The sequence below is a fragment of the Syngnathus scovelli genome, chromosome 13 (genome assembly GCF_024217435.2).
Source record: "Syngnathus scovelli strain Florida chromosome 13, RoL_Ssco_1.2, whole genome shotgun sequence".
Lineage (NCBI taxonomy): Eukaryota > Metazoa > Chordata > Actinopteri > Syngnathiformes > Syngnathidae > Syngnathus > Syngnathus scovelli.
Genome location: NC_090859.1, coordinates 4967712 through 4987675, shown reverse-complemented (window position 1 = coordinate 4987675; position 19964 = coordinate 4967712). Strand labels below are relative to the sequence as shown.

Genomic DNA, 19964 nt, shown 5'->3' with positions numbered 1-19964 from the left:
TGCACACTCACAAGTGCGTGTACATACTCAGTAGTACGGAAATGGCGCACTCGCGCTCTATTTGCATCAGTGCCGAATTTAGAGCGTGGGCTGTGACGACAGCATTCTTGTAATTTGCGCGCTGAGCTTTCGGATACAGTTTTACGCTAAAGCCACCCACAAACCTTCCCCTGGAATCCTTCCATTAAAATGAGTCGCCCAAGGAAAAGCAAGGTGGACACTGAATGCCGAGTGTTTAAAAAGAGTGGCCAATTTGGCTCGACTTACGCGACATGACGTTCAGCCACATGAACATCAACATCAACCCGTCACAGCTGGGCCTCAGTACCTCCCTCTGCAACTGGATACTGGACTTCCTCTGTCAGAGGCCTCAGGTGGTGCGTGTTGGCGACAAAATCTCCGCCAGCATCACGCTGAGCACGGGGGCCCCCCAGGGCTGCGTGCTCAGTCCATTGCTCTTCACCCTGCTGACGCATGACTGCACTGCGACCTACAGCGACAACCGCATAGTGAAGTTTGCTGACGACACGACTCTGGTGGGTCTCATCACGAAGGGCGACGAGACTCGGTACAGGTCGGAAGTTTACCTTCTGACCACGTGGTGCAGGGACAACAACCTCCTGCTGAACGTCAATAAGACCAAGGAAATCATTGTTGACTTCCGGAAGGGTCACACAACACACCTGCCGCTGATCATCGACGGTGCTGTGGTGGAGAGGGTGAGCTGCACCAAGTTCCTGGGGGTGCACATCAGTGAGGACCTCTCCTGGTCCGCAAACACCTCGTCACTGGCAAAGAAAGCTCAGCGCCGCCTGTACTTCCTGCGGAAGCTCAGGCGTGCATGTGCTCCTCAGGCAGTCCTGTCTACATTCTACCATGGCACCATTGAGAGCGTCCTCACCAGTTGCATCGCTGTCTGGGGTGGTAACTGCACTGAACAGAACTTGAAGGCCCTGCAGCGCATAGTGAATACGGCTGGTAAGATTATTGGTGCTTCGCTCCCCTCCCTGAAGGACATTTACACCTCCCATCTCGCCCGCAAGGCAACCTCGATTGCCAGAGATGTGAGTCACCCGGCTCACTCTTTGTTTGACCTTCTGCCCTCTGGGAAGAGGTACAGGAGCCTGCGCTCCCGCACCACCAGACTCGCCAACAGCTTCTTTCTCCAGGCTGTTAGGGCCCTGAACTCGCTACCCCCTTCTGCGTAGCGTGCGGCACTGTTGCGCTATTTTCGAGAATGTCTGCTGTACGCGCACTTGCTCCTTTTTTTTCTGCTCCTCTTATTTATTTATTTATTGTTGTTATTTATTCATTATTTATTCAGCACGCTTTTGTTATACTTGTTTACTTGTTTGTCTGTTGTGAGCCATGTCTTGTCACCGTGGGATAGGGGGGAACGAAATTTCAGTTTCTTTGTGTGTCTTTGGCATGTGGAGAAATTGACAATAAAGCTGACTTTGACTTTGACTTTGACACAGATCTAGGTAAACGGACCAACACCTCGGATCTCTCCCAAGAATTGCCACAACAAATTTTACTCCAAACTATGACACACTAGCAAAAAAAGGAACACCAACAACTGTTCCTACTGAAAATGAAGGGGAGGCTTTCAAGTTTGTTGTAAAAAAATGCATTTTGAATATGATCCGTACAAATAGCAGGGATTGAAACTAGCGACCATTCTCATTTTCAAACAATGCAGGATGCTCAAGGACATTGATGCACCACCTGTTTGTGACTAATCTTAACCTGTAAAGTTCTTAAGGCTTACTTTAAGGAAGTGTTCCCGTTTCCTCACCTCTCTTACCAGGTGTTTGTGAGTTAAAACTCTGCTCTGATTTTCAGATACCCCTCACCGTGTTGCCGTTTTGATTACTTTATTTGGATGTATGCTTTCACCAATTCTTCAAGATGATATATTTGGTCAGAATGTTTGTCGTTTGATGTGATCTCATAAGATAAACATCTTTCATTAATCTGAGCTGCAGGCACTGAAGTGATGAGACTGATATTCATAATAACAGTGTCGTATTTTATGAGAATCACTGATAGCAGTTTTTTAGGGATGTTTTTTTTTTTAATGCTGTTAATAAATGCATTTGTTTTCCAAAAACTTTTTTTGAATATCCATGCTTTACTACCAACTAAAGGCCAAAAGCTTTTATGCAATGACCTTTACAGGTCGTTTATATTACTTCACACAAACACTACATCCATCTGCTCCTAGTTCGGCCCCCGGTCAAAATTTAGAACCCAATTCGGCCCGCAAGTCAAAAAGTTTGTGTCACGTGCTGGTGCCACCTGTGACAGGACCACGCCCCCCTGTCAGCGGAATCACCGTCACCTGCCACGGGTTCATGGACAGCGCTATATCAGCGCCGCCAGCGCAGACCCGAGTGTCAATCTGTCCCTTGATGCTGCTTCGCTCATCAGTCCCGGAGATACTGACTCGCTTGACTATTTGAAACCCCCGCAGAATCGTTTGTCCTCTCCAGCCCGATCGCCGCTCCAGCGCCAGCTGTTCCCATCATCCCCTTCTCCAATAAAGTCTGTCGCTACGCACTTGGCTGTACAGTACAGACTGACCAACGCTATGCAGCCAGCGAACGACGAGACGGCATTGAGCCGACTGGAGCGAGCCGAGACCGCCATCAGCAGCCTGTCCGCCGACATCCGGCACCTGATCGAGGTTGGTCAGCAACAACAGCTACAGCAGCAGGAGATGGCCCAAGCCCTCCAGAGACTGTTGGTGGCTGCGTCCCCGGCTGTCACGGCACCCCCGCACCGCCCGTCTGCCGAGGCCAGGAGGCTCGTGGACGTCCCGGAGCCCCGCCTCGGCAACATCGAGAAGTTCAGCGACGATCCCAAGCACGTGAGGGCATTCGTGACCAACTGTCGCATAATGTTCAGCCTCCAGCCCGTCACGTTTGCGTCAGAATCAGCCAAGGTCGGGTTTGTTCTAACCCACCTCACGGCGAGGCGCGGCTGTGGGGTCTGGCCGAATATGAAAGGATGGCCCCAGCTTGCGATTCCTTTGACGCCTTCGCGGAGGAATTGCTCTGCCTGTTTGACCTGGGATCCGCCGCCGAAGACGTCGCCGAGGAACTGGCGACGCTGCGTCAAGGTAGCCGATCGGTCGCGGAGTACGCCCTTAAGTTCCAGACGTTGGCCGGCAGCAGCGGATGGAACACGCCGGCGCTCGTTAGCACATTCCTAAACGGCCTCGCTGAGTATATGAAAGACGAACTGGTGTCTTATGATCGCCCGCGAACCCTGAAGGGCGCGATGGACTTGGCGGCCCGAGTAGACCGGCGGATCCGGACGCGGCGGCGCGATCGGGAGAGGAGGTCCCCGCGGAACCCGCGTGGTCACATTCCTCCGTCTGCTGGGGACCCGTCAACCACACCACCCGCCGCCGAGCCCATGGATCTGGGAGGGGCTCGGGTTCCCTCGGAGGCGCACCGTCGACGCCTCTAACTGGGCTTGTGTTTTTACTGTGGGGAGGGGGGTCATCGGGTGGCGGGGTGCCCGTTAAAAGGCAGGAGCTCACGCGGCGTCGGGGGATCCGCGTGAGCTCGACCAGCACCGGCTCTTCCAGTCCCAGCACGCTCACGCTGCAGGCACGTGTCCAGCTTGCGGCGGGCGACCAGAACGTGGCGGCCTTGGTGGATTCCGGCGCGGAGGAAAACATCATGGACATTAGCCTGGCGCGTCAGTGGGGTGTCGGCTTCCTCCCTCTGAGCCCGTCCATTCCCGCGCGTGCCATTGATGGCCGTCTGATTGGCGAGGTGGCTTTCGTGACGGAACCGGTTAAGTTACTGCTCTCCGGCAATCACCACGAGACCATCCAGTTTTTTCTTTCCCTCCCAGGACAGCAGCTCATACTGGGGCACCCTTGGTTGCGGCAGCACAACCCGGTGCTGGACTGGGAGGTGGGGGTCGTTCGGCAGTGGAGCGAACGCTGCCATCGGTTGTGCCTGAAGGCGGCCACCAGCCCACTCGGCAGAGCCCCGCCCAGGTACAGTCCCGACATCTCCAATGTCCCAGCATTTTATCACGAACTCAAGGAGGTTTTTAGTAAAGCCAGGGCCGCTTCTCTTCCTCCACACCGGTCCTACGATTGCGGCATCGACCTGTTGCTCGGCACCTTCCCTCCCAAGGGACGCGTCTACTCCCTGTCCGCTCCTGAGCGCCGGGCTATGGAGGAATACATCCGGGAGTCACTGGCAGCCGGTATCATACGGCCGTCCTCTTCACCTGCGGGAGCGGGGTTTTTCTTCGTGAAGAAGAAGGAGGGCACGCTCCGCCCGTGTATCGACTACCGGGGAATAAACGAGATCACTGTGAAGAACCGATACCCTCTGCCTCTTCTTTCTTCCGCCTTTGAGAGCCTTCAGGGTGCCACCATCTTCACAAAGCTGGATCTTCGCAACGCCTACCACCTGATCCGCATCCGGGAGGGAGACGAGTGGAAGACGGCTTTCAACACCCCGAGCGGACACTACGAGTACTTGGTGGTTCCGTTTGGGCTCACCAACGCCCCAGCGGTTTTCCAGTCCCTGATAAACGACGTGTTACGAGACATGCTGGACAAATTCGTGTTCGTTTATTTGGACGACATCCTCATCTTCTCCCGCTCGCTCCCTGAGCACATCAAGCATGTTCGGGCGGTGCTGCGACACCTCCTAGAGAATTCGCTCTACGTGAAGGCAGAGAAGTGCGAGTTCCACGCCTTCTCTGTCAAATTCCTCGGCTATGTGGTGCGTGAGGGATCCATCGAAATGGACCCTGGGAAGGTGGAGGCGGTCACGTCATGGCCTGTTCCCAAGACACTCAAGCGGCTGCAACAATTCTTAGGATTCGTGAACTTTTATCGCCGTTTTATCCGTGGATACAGCACGGCGGCCGCGCCACTCACCGCCCTTACCAGCCCCGCCTCCCCGTACAAATGGACAGAACGGGCGGAACAGGCATTTCAGGAGCTTAAGAGGAGGTTCACATCCGCTCCCATCCTCAGAGTTCCCGATCCCGACAGACAGTTCGTGGTCGAAGTGGACGCCTCGAACGTGGGTGTCGGGGCGATGTTGTCTCAACGTAGCCGCCAAGACGATCGTCTCCACCCGTGCGCCTTCTTTTCTCGCCGTTTGTCAGCCTCAGAACGGAACTATGACATCGGTAATCGGGAGCTCCTCGCCGTCAAGTTGGCTTTGGAGGAGTGGCGGCATTGGCTGGAGGGCGCCACCACTCCGTTCATTGTCTGGACCGACCACCGCGACTTGGAGTATCTGAGATCGGCCAAGAGACTGAACGCGAGACAAGCACGGTGGGCTCTGTTCTTTGACCGGTTTGAGTTCTCTCTTTCCTACAGACCGGGTTCCCGTAACGCGAAGGCGGAAGCCCTGTCGCGTTTGTTTCCTGGTGGGGAGGAGGGACAGTGTCCGCCTCCCACTATCCTCCCGAGCTCGGTTCGGGTGGCGGCTTTTACATGGGAGATCGAACGCCAAGTGGAAGCCGCATCACGCGATCAACCCGGCCCCAGCAACTGCCCGGAGGGTCGCCTGTTCGTCCCTGACGGCCTGCGATCGTCCGTGCTGCAATGGGCGCACGACTCACGCCTGGCCTGTCATCCCGGCGCTGCACGCACAAGGTATGTGGTGGCACAGCGTTTCTGGTGGCCCACCTGGCAAGTGGACACCAGCGATTACGTCAGAGCCTGCTCAATTTGTAACCGCTACAAGACGTCTACTCGTCCTCCAGCCGGGCTGCTTCAACCCTTGCCGGTTTCCCAGCGTCCCTGGTCTCACCTGTCAATCGACTTTGTCACGGGCCTCCCCCCCTCTGAGGGAAACACGGTGGTCCTCATAGTGGTGGACCGTTTCAGCAAGATGACGCATTTCATCCCTCTGCCTAAGCTCCCATCTGCGAAGCAGACTGCGTCCATCATGGTGCGGGAGGTGTTTCGTCACCACGGTCTCCAACAGGACATCGTGTCGGACCGAGGTCCTCAATTCGCGTCCACCTTCTGGACGGAGTTCTGCCGACTCCTCGGCGCCACGGCCAGCCTCTCATCGGGGTTTCACCCTCAGTCCAATGGTCAAGCGGAGCGCCTGAACCAAGAACTGGGCAGGTCTCTCCGATGCATGGCTGCCGGGGACCAGCGCGGGTGGGTCCAACAGCTTCCCTGGGTGGAGTATGCTCACAATTCCCTCCCCAGCTCGGCCACGGGACTTTCGCCTTTCCACTGCGTCTTCGGGTACCAGCCACCCTTGTTCGCCCACCAGGAGCGTGGTGCGGCGTGCCCGTCGGCCCAGGCTTGTGTCCGCCGTTGTCATTGTGCCTGGGCGAGGGGCCGAGTCACTCTTCTCCGCTCTGTTTCAGGCTACGCCCGCCAGGCGAACAAGCACCGGACGCCGGCTCCGGAGTACAGAGTGGGGCAGCGTGTGTGGCTCTCGACGCGGGATTTGCCGGGATTGTTGGACCGTTCCCTATTCAGAAGGTGATTGGCCCGGCCGCAGTCCGTCTGCTCCTTCCGGACTCCATGAAGGTTCATCCCACGTTCCATGTGTCCCGTGTGCGGCCCATCCATGAGAGCGCGTTGGCGCCGGCGCTCGTTCCGCCGCCGCCGCCCCAGCTCGTCGGTGGGGGTCCAGCTTACGCTGTCCGCTTCCTGCTCCGATCGCGGCGGCGTGGTCGTGACCTCGTGGATTGGGAGGGTTAAGACGACGCGCACCGCTCCTGGGTTCCGAGCCGCTGGATACTCGACCGTTGGCTCATCACGGAGTTCCATCGCTGTCATCCGGACCAACCGGGCCCTCGGCGCGGGCGCCCAAGGAAGGACGAGGGGACCAGGGGTGAGGGTCCGGGGAGGTCTTGCCCGCCGGTACCGGGGTCTTCTGCCCCCGCGTCCGTCGATCCTGCGTCTGGCGAGGTGTCGGACGTTTCGGCGGTGTGCTGACCCCTCCACCTGGCCGCCCGGGGTATTGCCTTCTTTTTTTTGTTTTGTTGTTTTCGGTTCCTGGGGACGTCGGGAGCCGTCCCTTGTGGGGGGGGTTCTGTCACGTGCTGGTGCCACCTGTGACAGGACCACGCCCCCCTGTCAGCGGAATCACCGTCACCTGCCACGGGTTCATGGACAGCGCTATATCAGCGCCGCCAGCGCAGACCCGAGTGTCAGTCTGTCCCTTGATGCTGCTTCGCTCATCAGTCCCGGAGATACTGACTCGCTTGAGTATTTGAAACCCCCGCAGAATCGTTTGTCCTCTCCAGCCCGATCGCCGCTCCAGTGCCAGCTGTTCCCATCATCCCCTTCTCCAATAAAGTCTGTCGCTACGCACTTGGCTGTACTGTCCGATCCTTAACAGTTTGCCCACCCCTGGTCTAGAAAGTATATCCATTTGAAAAACATAAACCTAAAAGGGCATCAGGAGTGCGGCATCAGGAAATTAACCAAAACTTGGACCATTCAGCCCAATCATTGTAATTTGTCCGACTAACTAAAGTGAACAGAAAGATTTTTTGAGGCCTTGTGCAAAGTGTATGCATGGTATGTGGCCTCAAGGCAGATGAGATTCTTTTCACCTTGAGGTCATCAGATACACTGGCCCTTAGGTTTTATGGTTAGCGTCATAATTGCACACAGTGTAGAAGTTGTGGGGTTGATTCCGACTCCAGCCTTCCTGTGTTCGCCTATAGTTTGTGCGACTGGCTGGCAACCAGTTCAGGGTGGCCCTGCCTGCAGATTGGGACGCAGCTGATTTCGTACACAAACCAATTGATTCGGGCAATTGTCTTTATTAAATACAGATTAATAGCCGCCCCCATCTACATAACAGGCTTTTTTCCCCAAAAAGAAATCTACTCTCCCTACTAGGGTGGCCCACGGGACAGTTGTCCGGGACACTTGAGGGCCAGTCCATCCCTGCTTAAAATGTGTATGTGTGCGTGCGTGTGTGTGTGCATGCGCACGTGTTAGACATCTCAAGCGATTAAATGGAAGCAAAAACATCAAAATAACTGAGTATGTATATTTTCTTGAGCTCCATGGACACATTCTCAAAATACTTTAATCAAAATGGCACTTTTCATTTCAAATGTAGAATGAAGGTCAACGTGCACGAATATCAAGCTTAACTGAATTTGTTTGTATTTAGTTCCCTGATTTCTTTCAGTTCTGGTTGGTTCATTGTCTCTGTCAAATCTTGCTATGTCCATCTCAAGTCTAAGTACTTTTTCTAGTGTTTATTTTTAATACCTTGTTCACTGTTGAATTTCTGTTTATTTAGTATTCCGTGCCCACCAGCACCTTGTATGTTTTGTGTTTCGTTTCCTTATAATAATTAATTAATTAATTATTCATTCATTTCGATGCCCATATAAGTTTATACTAACTTTATCGGTATCACTTCATTGAAATCTCATAAGCGAAAAAAGAAGGCTGTAAGTTGGGTTGTTTGAAAAAGACTGCAATACAATTGATAGTAAAGAAGTTAAAGTGTGTCCAGTAAACAACAGAAAGAGAAAAGCAGATGGAAATAGCTTGTTCTGTCCTCAATTCAGTAAAAAAAAAGAAGAAAAAAAAGAGTTGGGACACTTGCTGGGTGAAGGATGTGGAACAGAAACAAATGTTTTGAGGTTTTAGCGGCAGAGGGAGATATACACACACACACACACACACACACACACACACACACACACACACACACACACACACACACACACACAAACAGTTTAAACTGGAGAAGGAAAGTGTTGAAATGCGCCAGAAGGCCCTCCTCCATAAAAAGCCCATGTCTTGGCCTCTCAGCTCTCAAAGGGCTCTTTCATGGCAGAGGAAGCGGGCTGTCGGAATGCAAGCGCAGAGCTTAGATGGAGCCCGGGAAGAGAGATTCAAGAGGTCTAATCAACATTTTCCAAAACTTTGGCTACAAGTAATCAATCACAGTTGCTGACTGTTTTGACACCGGCAACCAGGTTTATTGAAAGTCATGTCCGTTCAGTCAAATTATGTGAGGGTCATTGTACAGTTGGCCTGGAGGACATCTGGAAGAAGTCACTAACAAGGATTTGCATAAAAAAGAAGCTGTTGTATCGTTATTGTTAGTGTGCATGATAAATCGGTGGTCAGAAAACTTTTTTTGTGCCACAGACCGGCTTTAAGTGAACGAAAAATGGCTGGTTGGCATGGAAACAAATCAAAACTAATATTTACATTACATTACATCCAAATACTGTTGTCAGTGGGTGCTGTGCACTTGTTTCTCTTTAACGTGCCGGTCCCATCATGAGTTAAAAAGAAAAAAGCCTAATTGTCTTCATGTGGCGTGTTTGGGCTCCATGTGACATTTTTTGGGGGGATGGCTTTAATCCCCTATCCCACTGAAGGCTAAACTGTTGTGTGTGTTTTCGATGTCAGCGAATGTTTCATTTTCGTCAGAGTTCTTCGGGGTGCGTCCAAGGTCGCAAATCATGTTCCAAGTCTTACAAAAATAAAATGTGATTTAACAAGATTTAAATTTACAGCCTATAAATATTTTTTGTCTTATAATACTTAAGACTTAAGGTTTGGCATTGGAAGATGCTCTGCCAAAGTTGTGTACCTCCTTTTCATATAGAGCAGTGGTTCTTAACCTTGTTGGATGTACCGAACCCCCCCTCCGTGAGTCGTCACCTTATCGTGGTGGAGGGGTTTGCGTGCCCCTATGATCCTAGGAGCCATGTTGTCGGGGGCTTCATGCCCCTGGTAGGGTCACCCATGGCAAACGGGTACTAGGTGAGGGGTCAGACAAAGCACGGCTCACCCAAGCCCCTTATGATGAAAAACACAAATGGACTTTGTTTTCCCTCGCCCGGACGCGGGTCACCGGGGCCTCCCTCTGGAGGCAGGCCTGGAGGCGGGGCTCGAAGGCGAGCGTCTGGTGGCCGGGCCTTCGCCCATGGGGCCCGGCCGGGCATAGCCCGAAATGGAAACGTGGGTCCCCCTTCCCATGGGCTCACCACCTGTGGGAGGGGTCGAAGGGGTCGGGTGCAATGTGAGCTGGGCGGCAGCCAAAGACAGGGACCTTGGCGGTCTGATCCCCGGCTGCAGAAGCTGGCTCTTGGGACATGGAATGTCACCTCTCTGGCTGGAAAGGAGCCCGAGCTGGTGTGCGAGGCAGAAAGATTCCGACTAGATATAGTCGGACTAGCCTCCACGCACAGTTTGGGTTCCGGTACAAGCCCTCTCGAGAGGGGCTGGACTCTCTTCCACTCTGGAATTGCCCACGGTGAGAGGCGTCGAGCAGGTGTGGGTATACTTATTGCCCCCCGGCTGGGCGCCTGCACATTGGGGTTCACCTCGGTGAACGAGAGGGTAGCCTCCCTCCGCCTTCGGGTGGGGGGACGGGTCTTGACTGTTGTTTGTGTCTATGCACCAAACGGCAGCTCAGAGTACCCACCCTTCTTGGGTTCCCTGGAGGAAGTGCTGGAGAGCGCTCCTTCTGGGGACTCCATCGTTCTACTGGGTGACTTCAATGCTCACGTGGGCAATGACAGTGAGACCTGGAAGGGCGTGATTGGGAGGAACGGCCCCCCCGATCTGAACCCGAGCGGTGTTCTATTGTTGGACTTCTGTGCTCGACACGGATTTTCAATAATGAACACCATGTTCAAACATAAGGGTGTCCATGTGTGCACTTGGCACCAGGACACCCTAGGCCGCAGTTCGATGATCGACTTTGTAGTCGTGTCATCGGATTTGCGGCCGCATGTTTTTCACACTCGGGTGAAGAGAGGGGCGGAGCTGTCAACTGATCACCACCTGGCAGTGGGTTGGCTCCGATGGTGGGGGAAGATGCCGGTTCGACCTGGCAGACCCAAACGCTCCGTGAGGGTTTGCTGGGAACGTCTGGCAGAATCTCCTGTCAGGAAGAGCTTCAACTCCCACCTCCGGCAGAGCTTTTCCCACGTCCCGGGGGAGGCGGGGGACATTGAGTCTGAGTGGACCATGTTCCGCGCCTCCATTGTTGAGGCGGCCGACCGGAGCTGTGGCCGTAAGGTTGTTGGTGCCTGTCATGGCGGCAATCCCCGAACCCGCTGGTGGACACCGGCGGTAAGGGATTCCGTCAAGCTGAAGAAGGAGTCCTATCGGGCCGTTTTGGCCTGCGGGACTCCGGAGGCAGCTGACAGGTACCGGATGGCTAAGCGGAACGCGGCTTCGGCGGTTGCTGAGGCAAAAACCCGGGCGTGGGAGGAGTTTGGTGAGGCCATGGAGAATGACTTTCGGACGGCTTCGAGGAAATTCTGGTCCACCATCCGGCGTCTCAGGAGGGGGAAGCAGTGCAACGTCAACACTGTTTACAGTGGGGATGGCGTGCTGCTGACCTCGACTCGGGACGTCGTGAGTCGGTGGGGAGAAAAATTCCACCTACACGCCTTCCATTGAGGAAGCAGGGCCTGGAGACTCTGAGGCGGATTCTCCAATCTCTGGGGTCGAAGTCACTGAGGTAGTTAAAAAACTCCTCGGTGGCAAGGCCCCGGGGGTGGATGAGATCCGCCCGGAGTTCTTAAAGGCTCTGGATGTTGTGGGGCTGTTATGGCTGACACGCCTCTACAACGTTGCGTGGACATCGGGGACAGTGCCTCTGGATTGGCAGAAGATGGATGGATGGATGGATGGATGGATGGATGGATGGATGGATGGATGGATGGATGGATGGATGTACCGAACCCCACCAGTTTCATATGCGCATTCACCAAACCCCTCGTTAGTGAAAAATAAAATAATTATTATTATTAAATATATTATTAAAATAAAATTATTTTTTTCAAATTCAAGACATCTATGATTTTACTGGTGCACAAAATGAGCCATGCATGAACATCACTTTGAACAAAGAACAAAACCAACATATTGCATGAACTCACAACAAATTGCACACTTGCAAATCAGTGTGACTTCTGCTGTTGCCTTTGCGAGACCAGTTCACATATGCACCGTCACAAATTTACATGACAAATCAGGTGTGTTCGGACCTCTACAGCGGAGGCTCTGCCTAACCCCTGAGACCAACTCACTGAACCCCTAGGGTTCGATCGAACCTAGGTTAAGAACCACTGTTATAGTCTATAACACATATGTCAGAGTCAAGGCCCGCGAGAAGGTTTTGTACGGCCCCTGGGATGATCTTGATTTATTATTAGAACCGGCCCGCAGACCGCAGCAAGCCGGCAGCCCGCAGATCTTTCACACGCACCAATACTACATTTCCCACAATGCAACGGTGAAGCACCGAGCAGTAGGCTGCTTGATTTCAGTGTTTATTAGCAAAGCAGTCGTCAGCATAACTGTAAAATTAACCCTCAGATACCCATCATAAATGGCAAAAAGGAAGGTGGACACTGAGAACCGGGGGTTTCAAACAAGGTGGGAGTCGGAGTATATGTTCGCGGAGGTAGCTGGAAAATCTGTGTCTCTTCTGTGTGGAGAAAGTGTGGCGGTACTGAAAGAGTATTATCTCAGACATTATGAAAAGAAACACGCGGACAAAAACAAGAATATAGACATGGAACAAAGGCTACAGAAGGCCGAGGAATTAAAACGAGGCCTCAAATCTCGACAGGCTCTGTTTTAAAAAGCCAAAACACAAGGCTAGGCTGCTGTCAAGGCCAGTTTTATTTTGGCAGAAGAGATCGCTAAATTAGCCCGGCCATTTACGGAGGGGGATTTCATCAAAAACTGTCTGAGGGGGATTTCATCAAAAACTGTCTGATTAAAGTTTGTGTTTTTACTCAGTTCAAGTTTAAAACTTAAAGTTTAATATTTTTTTCACTGCATGTTACTTATCCTTGAGGAAAGTGTTGTTTTTGATTAACGGATTTCTGCACTTTATTTTATTGTATTTCAATCCAATTATATTTTAAAAATATCTCAGTTGAGTGGATGATAGAAAATTGCTATTATTTTTTTCTTTGAAGTAAATTTAGCTCACTTTTGCTAAAATAGAAAATATAGGTTACTGATGGTGCCTTGAATAATACAGGTTTCTTTCATTTAATGTTCATGTTATGGGGATTTTTATATAAAGGAAATTTGTCTTTTCTGTCTGTTGAAAATTAAAGATTATTGACAAAGCCATAAGAAAATATTGCTTTATTTATCTGATCATATTGGAATATATTTGTTAGGTTTTCAGTAGGTTCAATTAGGTTCACTAGACTACATGCGTCTTTTAAAAAAAAAATTCAATGAACATTCGATCAGTCCGGCCCTCGGCTTGTAGCTAAATTTTTTATTGGGCCCTCCGTCCATTTGACTTTGACACCCCTGGTCTATAAGAAAAGGAGGTACACAACTTTGGTCCGTCGGACGGACGGACGGACAGACATAGATACTACAGAGACAGACAGATATACAGTAGATACTACACAGACAGACATAGATACTACATAGACAGATACATATGCATGTGTGTGTGTGTGCGTGTCTGTGTGTCTGTGTGTGTGTGCATGCGTGCGTGCGTGCGTATGTATGTATGTATGCATCTGTCTATGTAGTACAGGCATGCCCAAAGTCCGGCCCGCGGGCCAAATCCGGCCCCCGGTCATATTTCATACGGCCCACAGCTTCGGTCTTATAATGTATTATTCATGGCCCACCTGCACTGTCAAACTGAATTTAAAAAAAAATTATGAAACTTGAAACTGTAATTCCTCCTATTACCAAAAGGTGGCAGCACCAGCCCTCTCCGCTCATTTCTGCCATGGCGACTGCAAAGAAAACGAGGAAAGTTGACATTGAGGGCCGTTGCTTTCAAGAGAAATGGGAATTACAATACTTCTTCACTGAAAATCAAGGCAATTGTGTTTGTCTAATTCGTAAAGAGACTGTTGCCTTGTTTAAGGATTTCAACCTAAAGAGACACCATCAGACTAAACATGCTAACGCATACGACAAGCTAACAGGGAGTGACCAAGCTGATAAAGTGAAGCAGCTCCAAGCTGAACTGGCATCACAACAGCGATTCATCACGTGGGGCTGTGAGTCCAAAGTAAATCAAAAGTAAAAATTACTTAATATTAAATATTACGAAGTGGCCATGTTAATACTGTTGAAGTTATGAACCTGTAGACGTGACACAAACTATTACTTTCTGAAAAATATTGTAAATGACAAGAGCAAAATTCACTTGTTTTAAGTTTTAATAATAACAGACAACTTTGCATTACTTATAACTCCTGTTTAAAATGTTCATGAGGCAAAACTAATTTTAAACTCTTGTAAATTAAATTATTTCATACAGTTTGTTCAATGTTATCTGACTCTTCAGATATGAATGAAAGGCAGAATTTGTGTTTTTAAAGTTGTTCACATCTACCTGAGTGGCTTATATTTTGTTATTTTGTCATTTAAAAAATGAAGACAATTGGGACAATAAAATTTGTTTCATAACAGTATGTATTTGCATGAAATTTCTGTAGTTAAAAAATGTCTGAAAAAAGTATTGGCCCCCGGGCCCCTTCACTTTATCAAATCTGGCCCTCCTTGCAAAAGGTTTGGACACCCCTGATGTAGTATCTATGTACAGAGCCAGGCAATATTATCTGACACATTTGTAGGGTTAATAAAATGTAAATAAATTAAAGAAACAAAAAAGTTTTTTTTTTAATTTTCAAAAAGTACATATAATGGTATTTTGTTTTGTTTCGTTTCATTTTCGAATAATGTTATTTTGTTTCGTTTCAGTTGCTAACATGAATTGGACTGATGAGCATCGGGCTTTCATTGTGGAAACGTTTATCAAGAATGAATCTGTAACTGCAACACAACGAGTGTTCCATTTGCGCTTCACACTTTGTAGGCATGATCCCGCACCTGCTCGAAACACAATCTTGTTATGGGTTACTAACTTCAGAGTCAGTGGATCAGCATTGAAACAAAAATCAACCGGCCGACCGCGCACCGCCAGAACTCCAGAAAATGTGGCAGCGGTAAGACCAAAATCACATTATTCAAAAATGAAATTAAACGAAACAAACCAAAACAAAATAGCATTACCGTATTTATTCTAATTATCGCCCATATTCTAATAATCGCCCAGTGTGTGTTAGCGATGACGTAAATAAAAAACATTGATACCTCTAATTATCGCCCATGCTGCTAAAAATCCCCCCCAAAACGTACGTTTTCCTCCGCGACCACATGCTGACGTCATTGCGCAAGGGTAAATATGACTGATTTAACAGCACGTCGAATTTCCATTTTAAATTGTTTTTCTCCATAAACTATGATACAATTACACTCGTCACTCCGCTTCAATATCCTCACGCAATTACGTTATCGGGGCGTGAGCTCGAACAAGACGATCGCGAAAACATGACGTGCGCAACATGTGATGTGTGACGGTAACGTGTCGTATCGATGGAGGGTCAATTGACGCACCCCGCTGTTAGAGGTAGATCAAAACAGCCGCTGTTCTAGTGTTAAGAACAACAGTGAGATAAAGGTATTGCATTCTACATAAGGAAAATATACATATCGCCCATTTCAGTGCCCCTTGGTGATCGGACAAAAAGTGTTCTCTATTAATCCCTGTTTATCATAAGTTCTCTGGAACTAAGTTATCACCCATATGGCCACTTCAAAAGATTTTCAGCCAAGGGATCACATTTCGCAAGAACTAACTTACACTTGGGAGGAAATTGAGTCTTAATCGTCAAAGCCAGAGTCAGGAAACAAATCGGACAGGTTTACCACAATAGATTCGCTGACAGAGTCGTCACTAGAGAAAGAACTCCCGTCGATCGAAAGGTCATTCCTTTGGAGCAACGGAAAAGTCTCAGCTGGTGGAGAGATAGCAGTTGTAATTATCCTGTTAATTAAGGATCGGAGACAGGGAATGCAACAACATCCACACAGGGTCAAAATGGCAGAGAAAGCGGCAATGGAGACCAGGACCGAGGAAACCAGGGTGCGGTACTTTCCGCACACGTTCAACCAGTCGGTCCAAACCTCCGCGTTCACCCCACTGTGTTCCTTCATCTTCCCATTCAAGGTCCGCAGACCCTCAAGGGCCCGGGACAGGCTTCCGTCGGCTGCAGTATTATTTGGAATAAATGTGCAACATTGCTCACCAAACAAGGCGCAGACACCGCCCTCTTTTGAGAGTAGCATGTCAAGGGCCATTCGATTCTGGAAAGCCATGAGGGAAGTAGCGGCCAGTTGGTAGTGGACCGCCTTGAAACCCGCCTCGGTCCAGTTTCCAAGCCTCTGCACGTTGTAATGGATGTAGTTAATCCTGTCAACATTTTTGTTAAGAATACACCACCAACACAGGGCGGATTCAAAACCAGCTGCTATCTGATTCACCAGTTTATACTCATCCTACTCCTCTAGGAACACCAATGGCGTCTATGTAAATTGGATTAGCTGCGCCCTGTCATTCGGCGTTTCGCTTCGTTCTCGGCCAGAATTTGGGCACTACGGACTTAGCAAAAGATGTTAGATCATAAGAGGACATTGGTATCAAATGAACAGGAAACAATAGGGTTACCAAAGCGCAAATTCCAGAGCTGTTTAAAGGCAACCTATCATAAAGTTTGTTACTATTACACCAAAACCAAATATCACTACGAGCAATGGGCAAAAGAGGGGCAGTGACATTGGTCATGGACCCACACCATGGAGTAGGTAGGGCGCCAAGCTTCTCACCGGTACCAGGTAATCTAATGCATGTGAAATTACCCTTAGCTACATCAGACGAAAAAAGGGGTTTATATTTTGTCATAGAGACAACAGGGTAAACCTTATCCCATTTAAAACAATCATGAGTGGGTGAAATGGATGAGTTTAACATTAAAACAACAGCACACTTAGGAACTATATTTGCAGGTATGATTTTCAAAAGAGGTCTTGGACCCATACATGCAATGCAACTGGTGTTAGCCATCTTTGCAGCTTGCTCAGCCATAAGAAGCCAGTTGTTGGTTTGACCGCTTATTCCTGTGGAGGCTACAAAATAGCTGTCTACATCAGTGAGGAGCATACTTGTGATTTTTGCTCCTGCTGACAGGGTGTAATTACTTATAACGGGACGGTCTGCGATCAACATTGTTTTGTTAATGCAAATAGCAATAGGAAAGTGAGGATCAATTCCAGAGGACCAAGCCCACAGTTGAAAACCCCAACAGGAAGTGTTAAACAAGGTGGCATTTGGAGGACGAATTTGACCATCAGGGAGTGTAAGAGTCAAAAGGACCTGATTCTTCAAAGTTACTCGTTTAGCAAAGAACACAGCCTCTTTACTGGAACCAGAGGGCCAAAAATCTTGTATTTGTGTGGTGACAAGGGTGTCCCAGTCGGTGCTAACCGGGTGACGAGTTAAATACTGTTAGGGTTTTCCAGGTTATCTTTATCATAGGATTATGTTGGAATGTAGACTATAATGATTAACCAATCTTTTCTTGCTCTCACAACGTAGTAAAGTAAAGTGGTTGCTTCCTCTGCTTGAGTGACCAGCTGCAGAGGAAGCAATCAAAGTTGTTTTGTTTACACAACATCGTGAAAGACCCCCTGCTGTGCTTTGATGAGCAGGCCAGGGCCTTCGGCCCCATCCTGTTTGCTCTCACGCCCACTCTCAACCCCCACTCTATTTCTCTCAATAAAAATGCTCCTGCAAGAGGCCTGAGTCAGACTTCATTCGATCATCGCTGTTCAGACAGCGACGAATGGACTCTCCACCTGCAGGTGCTTAAGAGGACTTACTTGTCTCCTGTTTGGTTCTTGCAAAATTAGTTGGAGTGTGCACAACTCTAACAAATACCACCAATATCCGAGCCATTTATCCCCAGTAGTGGGGTGACCATTTCGAAAACCTTTCAAACTTTTCATAGGTAAAATAATAGAAGAAGATGTATTAGGAGCCACAGTAAATATTAATGAGTTATTGTAAGTCCAAGACAAAAGCCATGGCGCGCAAGTTGGAACGCGGACGGTTTCTGGTGTACAAACAACATGATCAAAAGGGGATTTTGTGTTGCGCTTATGTCTAGCAATTTTTCCCCATGAGCCATATTGATTAGAATCAGCGTTAGTAGTTGCCTGAGAGAAGAATGTTCGAGGCTCATGATACTCTATCCATACAAATAAAATAACCCCCGAAAAAAAAATATAACAATAACACAAACCAGCAAAAGCAACCAAAAGCACATGGTAGACTTTGCGCAGGCTACAGCCCGATTAAAGCACTTTACGAATGACTCTCTAATGCTCATGTTTTGGATCTCCTCAGAGTCAACACCCTGAGCTTCGGGTTGGTGTCTTGGAAATTGGCTTCTGCTAGCTTTCGTGTCAACCCTGGATCTTGGCACCAGGATCAGGCACTATTACCAGACTTTGCTCACCTTCCGTACTTAGGTTGGGTCTGCAGAGATCACCTTTTTACAATGAGATAAATGCAGAAAAAACAATATTCTTTCCCTTCACATTTATGTAATTGGATATAAACCATATGTATTGTCTGAAACGGATACAATGGAGTCGAGAACTTTCCTCTCATAGGTCTTAAATTGCCTTGTGAAAAAGCTGCAAAACCGTATGTCGTATAAATAGCTTCAACTTGTTTCACCATACCCCGCCGTCGAGACATGGGTGACCCCATGACCCGAAATAGCAGCCCATTTGAACAAGTTACGAGGCAAGACAGGTTTGCCCAAAGGTCACACAAAAAGACCATCAGTGTTTTTAGTTGCACCCCGCTTTTCCCAAGAGAGTCGTTCCTGGGAGGGGCTCTGAGACTGCATGTCAAGCAACACATCAGGGGAGATGTGTGACATCGAATCATGATCAGTGAGAGACGAGAGGACATGGAGCAGGCCTTCTGCAGCGGCCCTAGCGGATTTGTCAGCAAAAGCATTACCGAGAGAAACAGGATCAGAGCTTGCAGTGTGAGCAGCACATTTGCAAACCGCCACCTTTAAAGGTAGCTGGACAGCGTCCAGAAGTTGAGTTAGTAATGTGAAATGGGTGACGGGCTTACCCGTAGAAGTTATCATGCCACGGTTGCTCCACTGCTGAGCAAAAACGTGCACTGTAGCAAAAGCATACTGACTATCAGTCCAGATAGTGACGGACTTGTTTGCAAACAATTTGCAGGCCCCAGTCAAAGCAATGAGCTCAGCGGCCTGTGCTGACATATAGGATGGCAGTTTAGCAGCCTCCAAGACTTCGTCGGCAGTAACAATGGCATACCCAGTAAGGGTCACTCCAGATTCATTTTTCTTAGAAGACCCATCAACACAAACCACATGACCATCTGGCAGAGGCGTATCTTCCAAATCAGGCCGAGCCTTTGCAATCTGTTGAGCAGCATCGACACAATCATGGAATTCACCGTCGTCAGGAAGGGGAATGAGAGTGGCATGACTACACTGCGGCCCGCGAACAAATGAGTTTGACACCCCTGGCACAAGGGATAGCCTTCTCATTGATCAATCGCGTATCTTAAATCATGCTTTTCCTCCTTTGAAGCGACTATGTACTTCAAACCCAAACGGCACCATTTTATAGGGAAAAAATTTGTTGAATTTATTCGTTTTCGACATAATACTGGTCGCAAATTTGCATCTAGAGCATTTTTGAGTTGTTGATCATAGACATCAGTTGAACACTCTTTCTGGTCTGTGTCCAAAGTCTTCAAACAACTCTTCTTTTTGTTTAGTTCGGCCAATGTCTGTGTAATTTGCTCTACGTTGGAATTTTATTTTTATCCTGCCCAATAGTTGGTCAATTTGTATTTGTAATGGCACCCCGTTATATTCCAATGGACGGCCCTGGAGATCAAAAGGACTCCAGGTGCCTTTAACGCTTGCCCAATGTTTGGTTAAGGATGCCATGAAAACCTGTTGTACTTCATCACCTCTCAAATTATAGGAAGCAATGAGTTGTTTAATTTGGGGTACAAAGACGGAAAGGATGGTTCGCTTTGCCGTGC

The 19964-nt window shown here is 49.1% G+C and overlaps 1 protein-coding gene across 1 annotated transcript in view; it reads left to right on the top strand.

Annotated features, from left to right (window-relative positions):
- ror2 (receptor tyrosine kinase-like orphan receptor 2) overlaps positions 1 to 19964 on the top strand; it is a 133948-nt gene that overhangs the window by 87100 nt on the left and 26884 nt on the right. The window lies entirely within an intron of this gene.